This window comes from Telopea speciosissima, chromosome 5 (assembly GCF_018873765.1).
Source record: "Telopea speciosissima isolate NSW1024214 ecotype Mountain lineage chromosome 5, Tspe_v1, whole genome shotgun sequence".
Lineage (NCBI taxonomy): Eukaryota > Viridiplantae > Streptophyta > Magnoliopsida > Proteales > Proteaceae > Telopea > Telopea speciosissima.
The window spans coordinates 57,717,927-57,734,281 of record NC_057920.1 but is presented as its reverse complement, the minus strand read 5'-3'; the positions used below and the strand labels follow the sequence as shown (position 1 = coordinate 57,734,281).

Here is a 16,355-nt window from a genome sequence, read left to right as displayed (position 1 = left end):
TCTTATATTTTTAATTAGCAAGTGAGGTAGTTACCAGGTGAGACGCCAAATTGGGTACAATAGGTCTCATAATAAGTAACACGATCTTGCATAGCTGCTGTGTTACCACCATTGCATTCAATAGCGCCGTTGATGGCTCGGATGGTTGCCCCGAAGCCTTGGCCGGAAATCATGATTGAGTGGCAATTGTTCATCCAGAACCATAATGCTGTCTTGAAGGAAGTCACAACATCGGTTGCCACAATTCCTGGATTATTTAGCCCATCAAATCCTATACTGTTTCCTGCCGCACCGTAATTATAATTCCACGAGATCTGGAGCGGTCCACGCCCATAGTACCCTTGCCCGGGGACACAAGGGTACTGTGTGCTTGATGGATCGCAGTAATTCTGAGAAGCGCCACCAATCTCTTCTATGTAACAAAAGACTGCATACACACATACATATACAAAAAGTTAAAATTAATTAAGAAGAAGCTATTTTAATTTCTTGATAAAATAATACATTAAAGAATAATATTTCTTCAATGAGATGAAAACTTTAATTAATTACCTCCAGTCTCATGTGATACATGGGCGAAAAAGGCGGCAATCTCTTGGTAATTTTCAAGACTTGTTCCGGTGGTGCCAAAGCTAGGATACGAACCAAGTGCTGTGAGGAATGCATCACGCGTATAGAAGTTCTTGCCGGCACAGCTTGAGGACGCCTGATTGATTATCCCATCAAAGAATGATTGTGTAACTATATTAGCCACAGTTGACGATGACCCGCCACTTGGAGTTGGAGTTGGAGTACTTGGAGTACTCGAATAGCAAGGCCCCGCTTGGCATCCAGTGCCGCAATAGGCGTCTCCGGTTCCACAATACCCATATTGGCTACAATAAAGTCTTGATGCACAATTACAAGTTGGAGTAGTCGAATAGCAAGCACCTGCTTGGCATCCAGTGCCGCAGTAAGCATCGCCAGTTCCACAAAACCCATACTGACTACAACAAAGTCCTGATGCACAACCACAAGTCTGAGCAACGACGGTTTCTGGCATCAGCCCACCTAAAATTCCACCCATAGTGATGATGGTTAATAGGAGGTTTTTCCTAATTGTAAGGGTTACCATTTTTGGGAGTACCCATACCCATCTTAGAATTAAAGACTGACTAAGAAAATATGAAATTGTGAAAACTGAGAATCTGGGATGAGAAAATATTGCAAGGGAATGGGAGTATTTATAGTGTATTAATGGTTAGTGCGTGTGGGAAATGGGAAGAGCTAATTAATTGATTTCTACAATCTACCATACGTCAGTATGGATGGCTAGAACAGATCTGGCAGGAGTAGTGTCTTTCCGGTCTAAATTTAGTCTAGTTGTATACAGTATTGACCCACCCCATGTTGGATTAACAAACAATATGGAGGTACTAACGTAGTAGCTGAGGCAACTAGTTTGAATTTATCATTATATCGTTATTAAAAAACTATCATTGTCTTTCAAATTTTTGAAATACACATGTGAAATGATTGTTTTATAAAAAGGGCAAGAAAAATTAAGGTTGCAAACTAACTGACACTTTAAGGCTGTCAATAAGAAAATCCCATTACTTAGATTGAACAATTCAACATCGAAATTCTTCCATTTTGACGACTAATGGGTTTCTGTGGCAAGTTAAATGCCACTATTTATTATTAATGCTTGTTATCTACCTCAATAATAAGGCATGAAAAGTATTTAAATGGTTAATTTCTATGTATATATTCTAAGTATAATTATTAAAACAATAGATTTCCATGTATTCCTGAATCTACCATACTTGGAAAACAAGGTTTTGGCTAGGAAGAGTCACTCGACTCAACTTAAAAAACACAAGAAACATGGTTAGGAATCATGAAGACTCGCCTAGATTTAAGAAATGATGAAAAAATCAGTTTCGAGTCAGTCTTAGTTTTTATTGAACCTGCCCAATAACCAGCCATGAACAGCCCATACTCAGGCATTCCAATATACCCCATCAAGTTCCATCACATCTTAGAGACTAACACTGTAGACTTATACACCCAATCCCAGGATTCTTATTCGCATTCGGCTCTCCTCCAGCCGTGGTGGGAGTTGGAGGATCCAGCCCAGCAAAATCAGGGGTGTTTAGGTTATTTCACAGCCCCCCCCCCCCCCCTTATGAAATGACATCCCCCAGTTTTTGCTGGGCTAGATCCTTGAGCTCCAGCCATGGTTGGAGGAGAGCCAAGTCTTTCTTCCATGGGAGGTTCTACACAACTCAGTATACAATTTCCCATTTCTAATTACATTTCTTATACTCTATTTAGACCCACATATCGTGCTTTTATCTCATTTATTTCCACTAAACATGAGCCGACTTCTTTTACGATGTCTAACAAATATCCAAAGTGCAAGGAAGCAAAAGCAGCTGAAATTCAGGCTATAAATAGAGCAAAACAATACATGGACTCTCACAATTTACCTCCTGGCAAGCGTCCTATTGGTTGTAAATGGGTTTACAAAATAAAAAATAGATTGGATGGGTCCATTTAGTGTTACAAAACTAGACTCGTTGCTAAAGGCTTTACTCAGATGGAGGGCTTGGATTAAGATGAGACTTTTGTCCATATTGTTGTTACGGTGTGTTTTATCTTAGCCATTGTAATTGTTCGGGACTTAATTACACCTGATTGATGTTCATAATGCCTTTCTTCATGATGACCTAGATGAAGAAGCTTATATAAAAATTATTCCTGAGTTAACAAAACAAGGAGAGCCCATGATCTGTCAACGTAACAAATCACTATATGGCCATAAACAAAGCCTCTCGTAATTGGTTTGCAAAATTCTCTTCGGCTCTCATTGATGTTGGTTTCCCTCAATCGAAGGCAGATTATTCTCTATTTACCTCATGTTGTGGTTCATCCTTTATGGCTGTCCTTGTTTATATCGATGACATTATCATCATAGGTGATGAGCCTTCTTCTTTCACCATTTTAAAGAAATTTAATTCTACACTCCAGCAGATTACATATCAAAGATCTAGGCACATTGAAATATTTTCTTAGATTGAGGTCGCCCATTCTGAACAAGGCCTCGATCTATCTCTTTCAATGCAATATGCATTGTATATTCATGCTAATATTGCAACTCTTGGCAGACATCATTGTGATTTCCTCAAGCAGAATCTCGAACTTCAACCTGATGATGGTCTTCTCTTACAGGATCTCGCTAAATACAGGCATCTAGTGGGCCGACTATTATAGCTTACCATCACACGGCCTGATATTACTTTTTTTGTCAGTATCGATTGTAACCAATTCATAAGTCAACCGAAATACACATTGGAAGGTTGCCCTTTGCATCGTTCGTTTAAAGGGAGAGATTTTACAGTATTTACACATGGGTTTTGTTTACCAAAAAAAAAAAAAACACAAGGATTTTACTGTATATTTAGAAGAAAGTATACTAATGGGTTCATATTCAAAGTTTCTTGTGCTTTTTGATCCCCAGTCTCTAGTGATTTTTCTTTTTAATGGTCTAGGCTATTGACAGATTCTTTTTTATTTTTTTGGTGGTATTTTGCTAAGTTATTTAAATGAATAGGGAAAAAATAAGTTATTATAATCATTTGTTGCTTCCAGCTGATTTTTCCTACGGTCATTGTAATGCAACCAATTTTTTTGCTAAAAGGTCAGCAAGTATGTATTACATGTAATAAAAATGTACAAGAGACTACTCAGACAGAGAAACTAAATACAAATGGCCTCAGACTCACAAATCATTAACAGAAGCGATAGTGTGGTCTGCCCGACGCTTCCCAACTAACTGGATGGGCAATGAAGCTTGGTGATTCATTTCACTTCTCCGAGGTGTTGGATCTCGCTGCCCGTGTTGCTAGAGCGTCTGTAGGTACATTTCCTTCTCTATAGCAGTGCGTAATACGCCACTGAATGGTTCTAAGGTAAACTCCTGTAGCCCACCAATGTTTTAGAAACTCCCAAGGGAGGTTAGACGTTAGAACACCAGTAACCACTGTGGCTGAATCACATTCCACCCAAAGCCTCTCTAGCTGAAGTTCTTGTGCCTCTTTAATACCTATGAAGAAAGCTGCCATCTCAGCTTGGTAGTCCGTTCCTACACCTCAAAAAATGGAGAAGTACCTTTTAGCTATCTCCAAGAGATTCCTACAAATCCCCCTGCACCTGAATTGCCTGGGTTCCCCACAGAAGACCCATTGATGTTCAATTTCCACCATCCCATCGGAGGAGGTGTCCAACGCACCTCAATGACCTTTTTCAGATTAGGCGTAGCTGTAGTTACTTTAAATAACCTGGCCAGCATGAGGTCATTTACTGAATTAACTTGAACGCTCTTGGTGGTGGACCCGTCCGAAATCGCATTAATACACCTCCGAACGACTTGCCTTTGGGTACTCCGCCTACTGTCATACCTTCTGTGGTTACGTTCAAGCCATATCTGTTGACATATAGTAACAAGAAGAGGCTTCCAAATATCAGCCACCCGAACTACTTTTGCCTTCCTACGCCACCACGAGAACAAAAGCTCAATAGAGGGGAAGCCAACCCAATCTTCATTGAAGATGTTTAACAACTCATTCCAGACCTGGTGGGAAAAATTGCAATTGAGGAAGATGTGATTACTTGAATCTTCTTCAGCCCAACAAAGCTCACATCTGGACACCAAATGAATCGCTCTGCGACAGACATTCTCATCTGTGGGTAGGGCCTTGTGTACTAACCTCCAGCCAAACAATGAGCTGCGAGGGTGAAGTTGCTTTAATCAAATAGCCCAAGTCCATTCCGGTTTGGCTGCCTTGTGTCTCAACTCCCCCCATGCTGACCGAACTGTGAAGGTGCCTGATTTGGAGTGAGCCCAAACACGTGTATCCTCCCTTCTTGATGGAATAATTCCTAGACTTTGAATCTGATTAACGATGCCTTGAAGCAATAGACCTTCCACATGTGGGAACACCCATCTGTCCTCCTCTATAAAATCCGACACCATTGCTGTGAGGTCGCTAGGAATTTTAGCGGGTAGGAGTTGTTTTTCGATGCTTTGGTTTTCCATCCATGTATCATACCAAAACCGAATGGAGTCTCCATTACCAACCACCCAACGTTCTACCACTTGAACGAACCCCCACACTTTCCTTAGACCTGTTAACAAAGTAGAAGAGTTCACATTGGTCTTCAGCGAACCATCCTTGTTGACCAATCTTCCCCGAAGAAAATCTATTAAGCTTGACCTCCCAGTTCTGATCGACAAGGCAAATTTGGCTAAGAGAGCTAAATTCACCTCCCTGAGCTGCCTTATTCCCATACCTCCTTCAAGCTTTGGCTTACAAAGAGCATCCCACCTAACTGTGATGGCTTTGCTCTTCTCCGATTCCCCTGACCAAATAAAGTTCTGCATCCATCTCTCCATACTATCAATTGCACTCGCTGGCCAATAGTAAACAAACATGTTGTGGATTGGAATGCTTCCCAACATTGATCTCACTAACTCCACTCGCCCTGCCATAGAAAGAAGGCGACCCTTCCAAGAGGAAAGTTTTTTCTTGAAGTGATCAAGTAGGGGGAGAACATTGGCTTTAGAAACCCGGCCCTTGATCAGTTCCACTCCCAAGTACCTTGTAGGAAAGTTGCAGGTAGGAATTTGTAGCACAGACAAAAGCCTTTCCTTTCTAGCAGCCGCCATCCGATCCAAGAAAGCTTTGCTTTTCGTAAGGTTTATATGCTGCCCTGAGGCATTCCCATGTAATGCAACCAGTCACAATTCATACAACTAATGCTATGCTTTCTCATGTGTTGACAATGGTTGATGAAAGGACATGATAGGGAGAGGTTCCAAATTAAGAGAACAAAATAATCTTGTTTTGTTGCATATCATTTACCAAAATTTTTTTTTTTTTTTTGTTCCATATCCATGGTTCAAATCAAGGGGTCTCTTTCTTCTCCTCAAAATCCTCTGCTTGTAGACAAAACCAGAAAAGACTAACGAAGCAAATTGCATAGAACTATCTCCCATCAGAATCAAAGTTTAATAACTCGTAATCAGGTATGAGATCAGTCTCCATCGATTCCAATTCAAATGTCCCGATCGGACTCACCCTGACCCAACATGATCCTGATCTAGTGTGAGAAGGATGTGAGATTTTTTCTCAAAAAAGGATAGATGGATTGTAAGAAATGACAAAAAGATTAATTTTTGGAAGGATTGGTGGTTGGGTATTTTTCAATTGAGAATAAATCTGAATTAAGTCGTAACCTTAACTCGGATTGTTCTAACGAGTTGAATCTAGTATCCGTGATGGATGTTTTTAGGTGGTGGAGTTGCAAGGGATGTGGTCCTCTAGGATGCTTGGAGAACCATCCTCTATTCTGAAAATTTTCTGGTGTAACCCAAAAAAATTGGCTTGGCTAAGTTAAATGTTGAGGGTTGTTCTCTGGATTCAGATCTTCTAGGGCCTCTATAGTAGCAGCCATCGTCCTGCCCAGAAAGCGGTTGAGAGAGACAACCCAAGCTGGACCGGTCAGACAAACCAAACCAGACCTGGCCCAGTTCGGTTTGCACTAACAAAACCCTAAGAGTTTCAAAACCCAGCTCAGCGTCTTCTTCCTCTCCTCTCTGTGGCTCTGCTTCCTCCCTCTCCGTGAACCGTTGGAATTTCAAGTCGTTTTGATTTTCTAACATAAGCCCTAACCCTCCCTCCCTCTCTCTCTCTCTCTCTCTCTCTCTCTCTTACCAAACCCTTCCCCTCACCGCTCTTCTCAGCTCTCACGGCGCCGGTAGTGTGTGTTCGTAGGCGCCGGCGACGACGACGGTACACAACTTGCTGCTGCTCTCATCTACTCACACTACACCTTCGTTGTTGCATCTTTCGACTCAGGTGAAGAAACGGCCTCAAATCCGCCTGGTAGGATCATCGGAATTTGAAGTTGCAGCAGAGCCGGCGGGTTTGTTGGTGGGAGAGAATGGGTTTGATGATCGTGAGATGAAAGGAAATGAGAAAAAAAAGAAAGAAAGGAGAGATTAGTAGAAGAAGTAGAAGAAGAAGTGCAGCAGTCGTTCGTCCATGGCCCTGAGATTCCGGCAACATTGTCTCAGCTGTTGGAATAAATCGATCCGAATAGGGATAAAATCCCAAAAGCCAAGATCTCCATAGGGCGTTCAAGAACACAATCAAATAAATAATAGAAAATAGGGATAGAACCACTGACCTTGTTTCGCATCCATAGTGATGATGATTGCAGCGGAAAATAAAGAACAAAGATCTAGGTGCTTCCCCTCTATTCCCAAAGTAACTGGCCTGATGAGAATACCGAATGCGCAGGGACGACGAACACTGAATATCTCCCTCTCTTTCTAGAATGCACTCCTCAATAGCAATTGAGAATAATAAGTTGTGTTGGGTAGAGGGGGGACCTAGCTCTCCTTATATTGTAATCCCTATAGGGTCTGACTCATCACAGTCCCAATAGGAATCTATCTGGCCCACACTAAGCCAGTCCACATTGGACTTCTAATATAACTTAATGACCCCACTTTATTAGACCAAAACCCTAATTAGCCTGGTTTAGGGATTTAATTATGTCCATATAGAATTTTATTAGAACTAAAATTCTAACATTCTCCCACTTGGACTTACATTAAATTCCTTATTTTTAAAAGGATTTAAAAACATTTTTGACCAAAACAAATCACAGGCTAACAACTCTTTAAGGAAAATTTATGTGCACAATTTTTAAAATAAATTGGTCTAGAGGTCATATTAGAAAGTCAATCCTATCCCATAGAGTTTTAGACACCAAATTATGGCGGTAACTGCATCTATGATCAAGCGACACAGAGCCTTCCATGGTCACGAGAGCCCTCAACTCTACTAACATGGATGCAATGTGGTAGTGTGGCAACGAGATAATAGTCACGCAGTGATTCCTTATGTAGTATCCGTTTATCAGTCCAAAATTTCTCTTCTTTAAGTGGCACAGGCTCACTAGAGAAATAAACTTCGTGATTCTAACGAATCTGTATGTCTCATCAGAAATAACTCGAGTTATACTTTATGTGTTACAAGACATATCTTTAGGCTAACAACTTAATGCCCCAGCCTTGCTTAAGGTTAACACATTCCTTAAGACTTTAAAATCAGAAATATATACATCATGTCAATAAATAAAACACTCATGTGTTTAAAAGAAACTGCATGCAATGACACCTGATATGTATATAAATCAAAGTTTATCATAAGGTAAAAATACAGATGAAAAGAAACTTTAAATTGAAATGAAGCAAAATAAAACAAACTCCCACTAACTAACCACATCCCATGATGCAACTAAGCTCATGCCCATGACATGTCTCTCAAAAACACAAGGGCGAAGACCTTTGGTTAGGGGATCTGCAACCATATCATCTGTACTAATATGCTCCACTGTAATGTCACCTTCCTTTACTCTCTCCTTTATGGTCAAATACTTGACCTCCATGTGTTTAGACCCTCTAAGTCCTTTATTGTTGTTTATAACCAACACAGCAGAGTATTATCACAGATATCGGATGGGTCTATCCACAAAATCTACAATAGTCAACTCCTTTATGAGATTTCTGAGCCAAATAGCCTGAGTAGTAGCCCCATAGCATGCCACAAACTCTGCCTGCATAGTCGAAGTGGTCACCAATGTCTGCTTTTTACTCTTCCATGATACTGCCCCTCCTGCCATCAAGAAAACATAACCTGATGTGGATTTCCTGTCATCCTCACAGCCAGCAAAGTCAGAGTCTGTATACCCCACTAGCTTGAGTTCAGGAACGTGTCTGTAAGTCAGCATATAATCTCTTGTCCCCTTCAAGTACCTCAATACTTTCTTAGCAGCAACCCAGTGACTAAGACCAGGATCTGACTGATACCTGCCAAGAAGTCCCGTCACAAAAGCAATATCCGGTCTGGTACAGACCTGAGCATACATGATACTACCAAGTGCGCTAGCATAAGGCACCTTCTTCATTTCATCCCTCTCAGCTTTATTTTTCGGGCACTGTGTCGAACTCAGTTTGTCACCCTTGAGAATAGGAACATTCCCAGGTTTGCAATCCAGCATACTGAACCTCTCCAGAACACGATCAACATAAGCCCTCTGAGAAAGACTTAATAAACGGCGAGAACGATCCCTATGGATCTCAATCCCAAGAATAAAAAAGGCCTCACCAAGGTCCTTCATGTTAAATTCCCTAAATAAAAGTTGCTTTGTATTATGCAACATCCCTAGGTCACTACTTGCAAGCAGGATGTCATCCACATACAGAATGAGAAAATAGAATTTGCTCCCACTGACCTTGTGATATATACACTGATCTACTTTGTTTTCCATAAAACCAAACGAAGTCACAACACTGTCAAATTTCAGATACCACTGCCTAGAAGCTTGTTTGAGACCGTAGATAGACTTCTTGAGTCTACACACAAGATGATCTGAATCATCCACTGCAAAACCCTCAGGCTGAATCATATATACTTCCTCATCAAGATTGCCATTGAGAAAGGCGGTTTTAACATCCATCTGATGCAGCTCCATATCAAAATGAGCTACCAATGCCATGATCACCCTGAAGGAATCCTTCGAGGAGACTGGAGAAAAGGTCCCATTGTAGTCTACTCCCTCTCTCTGAGTGAATCCCTTGGTTACCAGCCTGGCTTTAAACCTCTCAACTTTTCCTTTGGAATCTCTTTTGGTTTTATACACCCATTTGCAACCAATGGGCTTACAACCTTTAGGTAAATCAACAAGCTCCCAAACATCATTATGTTTCATTGATTGCATTTCATCTCTCATCGCATCTATCCACAAATCTGACTGAGGACTAGAAACAGCGCCTGAATAAGTAACTGGATCGACCACACAACCAATATCATAGTCATGTTCTCCCAGATAGACCTCATAGATAGGTGATATAGCTGACCTTCTCTCCCTGGTGGATCTCCGTAATGGTGCCACTACTGCCTCAACCTGAATCTGAGGAATCTCAGCTGGAACTGCATCAATGATAGGATCCTCAACCGCATCCTGAATAAGAGGAATCTCATCAGGTGCTACATGAATGTCGGGGACGGTATCAATATCAGGCTCCTGAACTCCAGCAGGTGTAACCAATGGCACAGTATGCCCCACATCAGTCTGAATAGGTAGAAGAATGGGTACCGATGTACCAACCATGTGACTATCTTGAACAGTCTGAGAACAGTCATTCTTTTCGGCCACATCAAATTCCAGAAACTTCGCTGTCTGTGACTCCACAATCCTAGTGCCTCCGCAGGGATTATAAAATTTATATCCCTTCGAATGATCTGAGTAGCTGACAAAGTAGCAACGAGTAGTCTTGGGATCCAACTTGTTTAAAGTTGGATTATACAACTTCACTTCTGCAGGGCACCCCCAAACTCTAAGATGGTTTAAACTGGGTTTACGGCCGGTCCATAACTCAAAAGGTGTAAGAGGAGCGGCTTTAGTAGGTACACGATTAAGGATATAAAGAGCAATTTTCAAGGCTTCACCCCATAAGAACTTAGGTAAATTTGTCCTACTAACCATACTCCTCACCATGTCCATAAGGGTACGGTTACGCCTTTCGGCGACCCCATTTTGTTCAGGACTTCCTGGCATAGTAAACTGACTAACTATTCCAGAGTCCTCAAGGTATTTGGCAAACGAGCCCTTAAGCTGTCCAGCATCGCCATGTCTGCCATAATACTCACCCCCACGATCAGATCTAACAATTTTAATAACTTTCCCTAACTATTTCTCAACTTCAGTCCTAAAAATCTTGAATTTGTCAAGAGATTCAGATCTTTTCTTTAATTAAGTACAGTATCCATATCGGGAATAGTCGCTGTAAAAGTGATGAAATAAAAATTTTTACACAATGTGATGAATAGGGACCATCGATGTCGTGTGAATGACCTCAAACAGTCGAACTACGGATGCAGCTTTTCTTCTTTATTTTGGTCATCTTTCCCTTACAACAGTCTACACAAGTTTCTAGATCACTTTCGAGAGTAGGCAGGATGTCAGACTTTATCAGCCTTTCCACTCTTGCCTTAGAAATATGACCTAGCCGCTTATGCCACAATGTGAAAGACCGTTCTTTAGGTAAGGGTCTTTTAGAAACAACACTTTCAACATTACAGGAGACGTAGATATCAGTGGGAGACAAACACAATCTGTATAATCCGTTGGACATAAAGCAGGAACCAACTTTAGTTGAATTAAAAAATAAATTAACCATAGTATTCTTTATTTCAAAATAGAAACCACTAATGTCCAAAACTGAAACCGAAATCAAATTCCGCCTAAAGGACGGTACATAAAAAGTGTTCTTTAAAGTCAATTTAAAACCAGAATCTAATAATAAAATGACATCTCCCACGAACTCTACGTCAGAATGTCCATCATTTCCTACGACCAGCCTTGATTCATCCTTGTTTGGCCTCCTCCGGTTTATGAACCCCTGTATGGTAAAAGCAACATGGTTAGTTGCACCGCTATCTAGCCACTAAGAACTGGATGGGGCTTCTGATAGATTGGATTCACAAACAAAAGCCAAAGAATTATTACTTGATGGCTGCTTGGGCTTGAGTAACCAAGCCTTATATTTGTCGCAGTCCTTCTTCATGTGACCCTTCTTCTTGCAAAAGAAGCAGCGATCACTCTCTTTCTTCAAAGAGTCTTTCTTGGGTCCCAAATTGTTAGTCTGATCGGACTGTTTATTGGCAGACTTATGAGTATGGTTTTTAGACTTTTTACTCTTACGGGCTTTGGAAGTAAACAGGGCAGTAGGCTTTTTCTCTTTCTTCAGTTTCTCTTCCTCAGACACAACCCTAGAAATTAGGTCATTAATGCTCCAGACTCCATCTTGGGAAATGTAGTTGGTTTTTATGATGCCAAATTCAGAAGGTAGGGTATTTAAGGCTTGATGGACAATTAGGGCATCTGGAAGAGGAATGTCTAAGGCCTTGAGTTTAGTTTGGTAATCAACCATCCTAATAATGTAATCCCTAACACCCCCAGAACCATCATACTCCATATTAAATAACCCTTGCAGAAGTGTCCCAATCTCAGCATTCGATGAAACTTTGTATCTCTTGGAAATTGCATCTAGCAATTCCCTGGCAGTACATTTCTCAGGCAGACCACTTTTTAGGTGTTCCGGTATCGACCTCTTTATGGACAGTATACTGAGTCGATTACTCTTTTGCCATGCAGCATGCACAGACTTTTCATCCTCAGTACTATCAGCAGTTAGTTCCATTGGTGTGTCCATAACAAGGGACGTGTGCACATCTGCCATTTCCATAGCAAACATAATGTCCTCTTTCCACTTCTTAAAGTTTGACCCAGTGAGGAGCTCAATAGTAACCATGTTATTATTGACAGAGAAGGTGACTAAAATTTAAACAATGAACAGTATAATAATTAAAATGATGCAAGTACAGCTTGAAAACTTTATAAGCTAACGAGAATTTTACACACATCATTGTGAAATCACCTTTGGGCTGAATTCTCAATATGCAATTGTAAAAATCCCTACATACCAAGTGGCCATGGGAATACGACTCAACTTTCAAAATCCACCACCTTTGGGTGTGCGAATTCTAGGGTCAACCTATTCACAAGCATACTGTATATGTACCCTTCAAGTACCAATACATGACCACCACCTTTGGGTGTATGACCACACATTAGAGTTGAAGGACACCCCACAACTGTATGAGACCGGTGTTTCACAAATCCAACAAGGAAGGTCGCTTTGGCGGCTGCATCCTGTCGAACCCATGGAACCCTCTCTTGGGATATTCCAAAATTACTTACATCCTTAAACAAATTGTGTTATTTTATACTTTATGACAAGGGGCTTTAAATGTCTTAAAATTAACACAAAAATAATAATAATACTGTTCATCAAGGTAGGTATTCCAGCAATTCAGAAATTGGTTCGGTTCCCAATAGAACAAACCGATAAATTACATAAAGGGCATGCATCAAAAGAATACCAAAAATATTTAAAATATTCATATCTGATCAAAACAGATGGCACCACCGTGTAGAGCACGAAAACAGAGCCAACGCAAAAACGGGACCCCAAACGGAGTCTCGTAGCCCCGAAAGCCGGTCAAAGTTCAAGTCAAAATCTGGTTGACTGTACTGGTCAAACCGGTCCGAAAGTCAAACCAAATCAATTTGGTTCAACCCCCGGTCCGATCGAACCGGTTCAGACCCGGTCCAACCGGGTTCGGGTCAGACCAAATCGGGTCAGTAGGCGGGTCAACGGGTCGGGTTTTCGGGTCAGAAATCGGGTTGACCCGACCCGAGCGGCGCACGTTAGCATCGCCTGTACATAGAATCAGGCGCACGATAGCAAAACCCAGATTCTCTTTTTTTTTTTTTTTTTTTACATCTGCCGGCGAGTGAAGATCACCCGCGGCTGCCGCCGGTGCGTGAGAGCGCGTCCGGCAGCCGTCGACGGTGATCCACCCACCGAAAACTCTGATTTTGCGAGCTCTACGCCCCCATGTGATCAGATTCTGTTTTCGCCGGCTAAAAAAATCAGCAGAATGCCAGTGTCCGTACGGGTTTTTGGAAAACTGGAAAAAACCCTAAAAACCTTGATTCGAATCGAAAAATTTTCGATTCCCTTACTATGTTCTATTATTTTGAATCCATATAGGTTCAAGAACGGATCTATGGAGGCTCTGATACCACATGTTGGAATAAATCGATCCGAATAGGGATAAAATCCCAAAAGCCAAGATCTCCATGGGGCGTTCAAGAACACAATCAAATAAATAATAGAAAATAGGGATAGAACCACTGACCTTTCTTTCGCATCCATAGTGATGATGATTGCAGCGGAAAATAAAGAACAAAGATCTAGGTGTTTCCCCTCTATTCCCAAAGTAACTGGCCTGATGAGAATACCGAATGCGCAGGGACGACGAACACTGAATATCTCCCTCTCTTTCTAGAATGCACTCCTCAATAGCAATTGAGAATAATAAGTTGTGTTGGGTAGAGGGGGGACCTAGCTCTCCTTATATAGTAATCCCTATAGGGTCTGACTCATCACAGTCCCAATAGGAATCTATCTGGCCCACACTAAGCCAGTCCACATTGGACTTCTAATGTAACTTAATGACCCCATTTTATTAGACCAAAACCCTAATTAGCCTGGTTTAGGGATTTAATTATGTCCATATAGAATTTTATTAGAACTAAAATTCTAACATCAGCTTCCATATTTGTTGATAAAATTCCTTTTTCCCGAAATGGGTGCTCCCCCCTCCCCTGTTAAAATTCCTATGTAATTTGAAATATTTTATTTGTACCTTAATGTATTTAAAATCAGTTGCTTGTGAACTCCACAAGATTTCAAGTGCTATTAACATATTCCTCGCTCTTTGGTCTATGCTTTTGTCTCCTTCTAATGGCTCAACTCAACCAAGCTTTATACTAAAAGCTTTTGTGATTGTTTCTGTGAGGGATGAAGATCAATCAGACGTAGGGATCAAGGAAAACATGGCTCAGTCAATGGGATGCCAAAAGGAATTATTGTTGGTTTGGTTTTGTTAGAGTTTTAGTATCCAGTAGGGTGTAGGGTATAGAAGTTTCTTTTAGAATGCTTTAGGACCGAAAGATTTTGCAGTTTTAACATTTTAAGAGATGTTGTTATCACCAACATCTCATTCTTTCTGAATATTTAAATCGCCATTGTTTTTGCCATTATGATTCGTATTGGGTATATCAGAAGAGCTCTTGAGGATGCATGCAATTTATGATAAATAAGGCTTGAAAAGCTGTTGGTGTAAATGCAGCCATTTCTTTGGAAAGAGATCTGTTATTCAGGGACCTTTTCTTAAGGCTGGGAAAGGTTATGAAGAAGAATCATAAGTGGGGGAATAGGTTTTAGGCTTTGAAAATGATTATGAGGTTGGGAGATGTTGCTTGAATTCTTGCTTTCCCAAATTAAATAGTTTTAAAGTGCTCTGTTTGTATTAGTAGTGCTCTGTTTGTATGATTTTAAGTGATCCTGACAATGAAGCTACAGATCATAAGTTTTACTAAAATCTAATTGCAACTTGCAGGCAGTATTATGCCTTCCTCCTTGATCTAAAGTCTAATATGAGATTCTCCTTGTTTTATGTGGCCAACTCAAACCATTTCTTATTTTTCAAATGGTTGGATTAATTGCACATCACCATTTGCAAATAGGATTTTGATATGAATTGAAGAGGTGGCAACCTGTAAGTTTTCAAGTCGATAGAACTCAGTCAAGTAAATATAAATTTGATAAATGGACTACATCTTTCCAATATGATTCATTTATTAATCCCTGATCAAGTTCCTGGAGTCCACAAGGGAGGAGCACCCATTTTGGGGAAAAGGAATGTCAACAACAAAAATGGATGAACGACTGCTGCACTTCTTCTTCTACTAATGTCTTCTTTTTTTTTTTGTTTTTTTTTGTTTTTTTCTCATTTCCTTTATTTCACAATCATCAAACCCATTCTCTCCCACCGTCAAACCCGCCGACTCTGCTGCAACTTCAGATTCCGATCATCCTACCAGGCGGATTTGAGGCTGTTTTTTCACATGAGTTGAAAGCAACAATAAACGTGCAGGGTGTGTAGATGAGAGCAGCAGTAGGTTGTGTACCATCGGCGTAGCTCTCGCCGTTGCCTGCGAACACACACTACCGTCGCCGTGAGAGCTGAGAGGAGCGGTGAGGGGAGAGGGTTTGGTAAGAAAGAGAGAGGAAGGGTTAGGGTTTATGTTAGAAAACCAAAACGATTTGAAGTTCCAAAGGTTCACGGAGAGGGAGGAAGCAGAGCCACAGAGAGCAGAGGAAGAAGACGATGAGCTGGGTTTTGAAAATCTTAGGGTTTTGTTAGTGCAAACCGAGTTGGGCCAGGTCGGGTTTGGTTTGTCTGACCGGTCCAGCTTGGGTTGCTTCTCTCAACCGCTTTTAACAAAGAAATTTAGAAAAATTCAATAGTAGCCATTAGATATATTGCTTTACACGTGTCCTATCCAGAAAACAAGGCAGGACGATGGCTGCTACCATGGAAGCCGTAGATGATCTGAATCCTTGTTCTCTTGGAAATCCTAAAAATTAGGGTGTATTGGTGTAAGAGGTGTTCTAAGAAATCATTGAGGAAGAGTTGTTTATTGTTTCAAGAACTTTCCTTTGTCTGAGGACAAATTTTGAAGCATAAATTTGGTCCTTATGTATGACATTTAGAAAGCTAAGGAAATGGGGGTACAAAAGCTTTGGATGGAATCAGATTTAG

General features: G+C 40.9%; 1 long non-coding RNA gene across 1 annotated transcript; it reads left to right on the top strand.

The window, feature by feature from the left end:
- The first annotated feature begins 618 nt into the window (after positions 1 to 618).
- Positions 619 to 15,921, top strand: LOC122662422. The gene is made up of 3 exons (XR_006333019.1): positions 619 to 755; positions 4,640 to 4,645; positions 15,911 to 15,921. It is a non-coding gene; the product is annotated as an uncharacterized LOC122662422 (long non-coding RNA).
- The last annotated feature ends 434 nt before the right edge of the window (positions 15,922 to 16,355 follow it).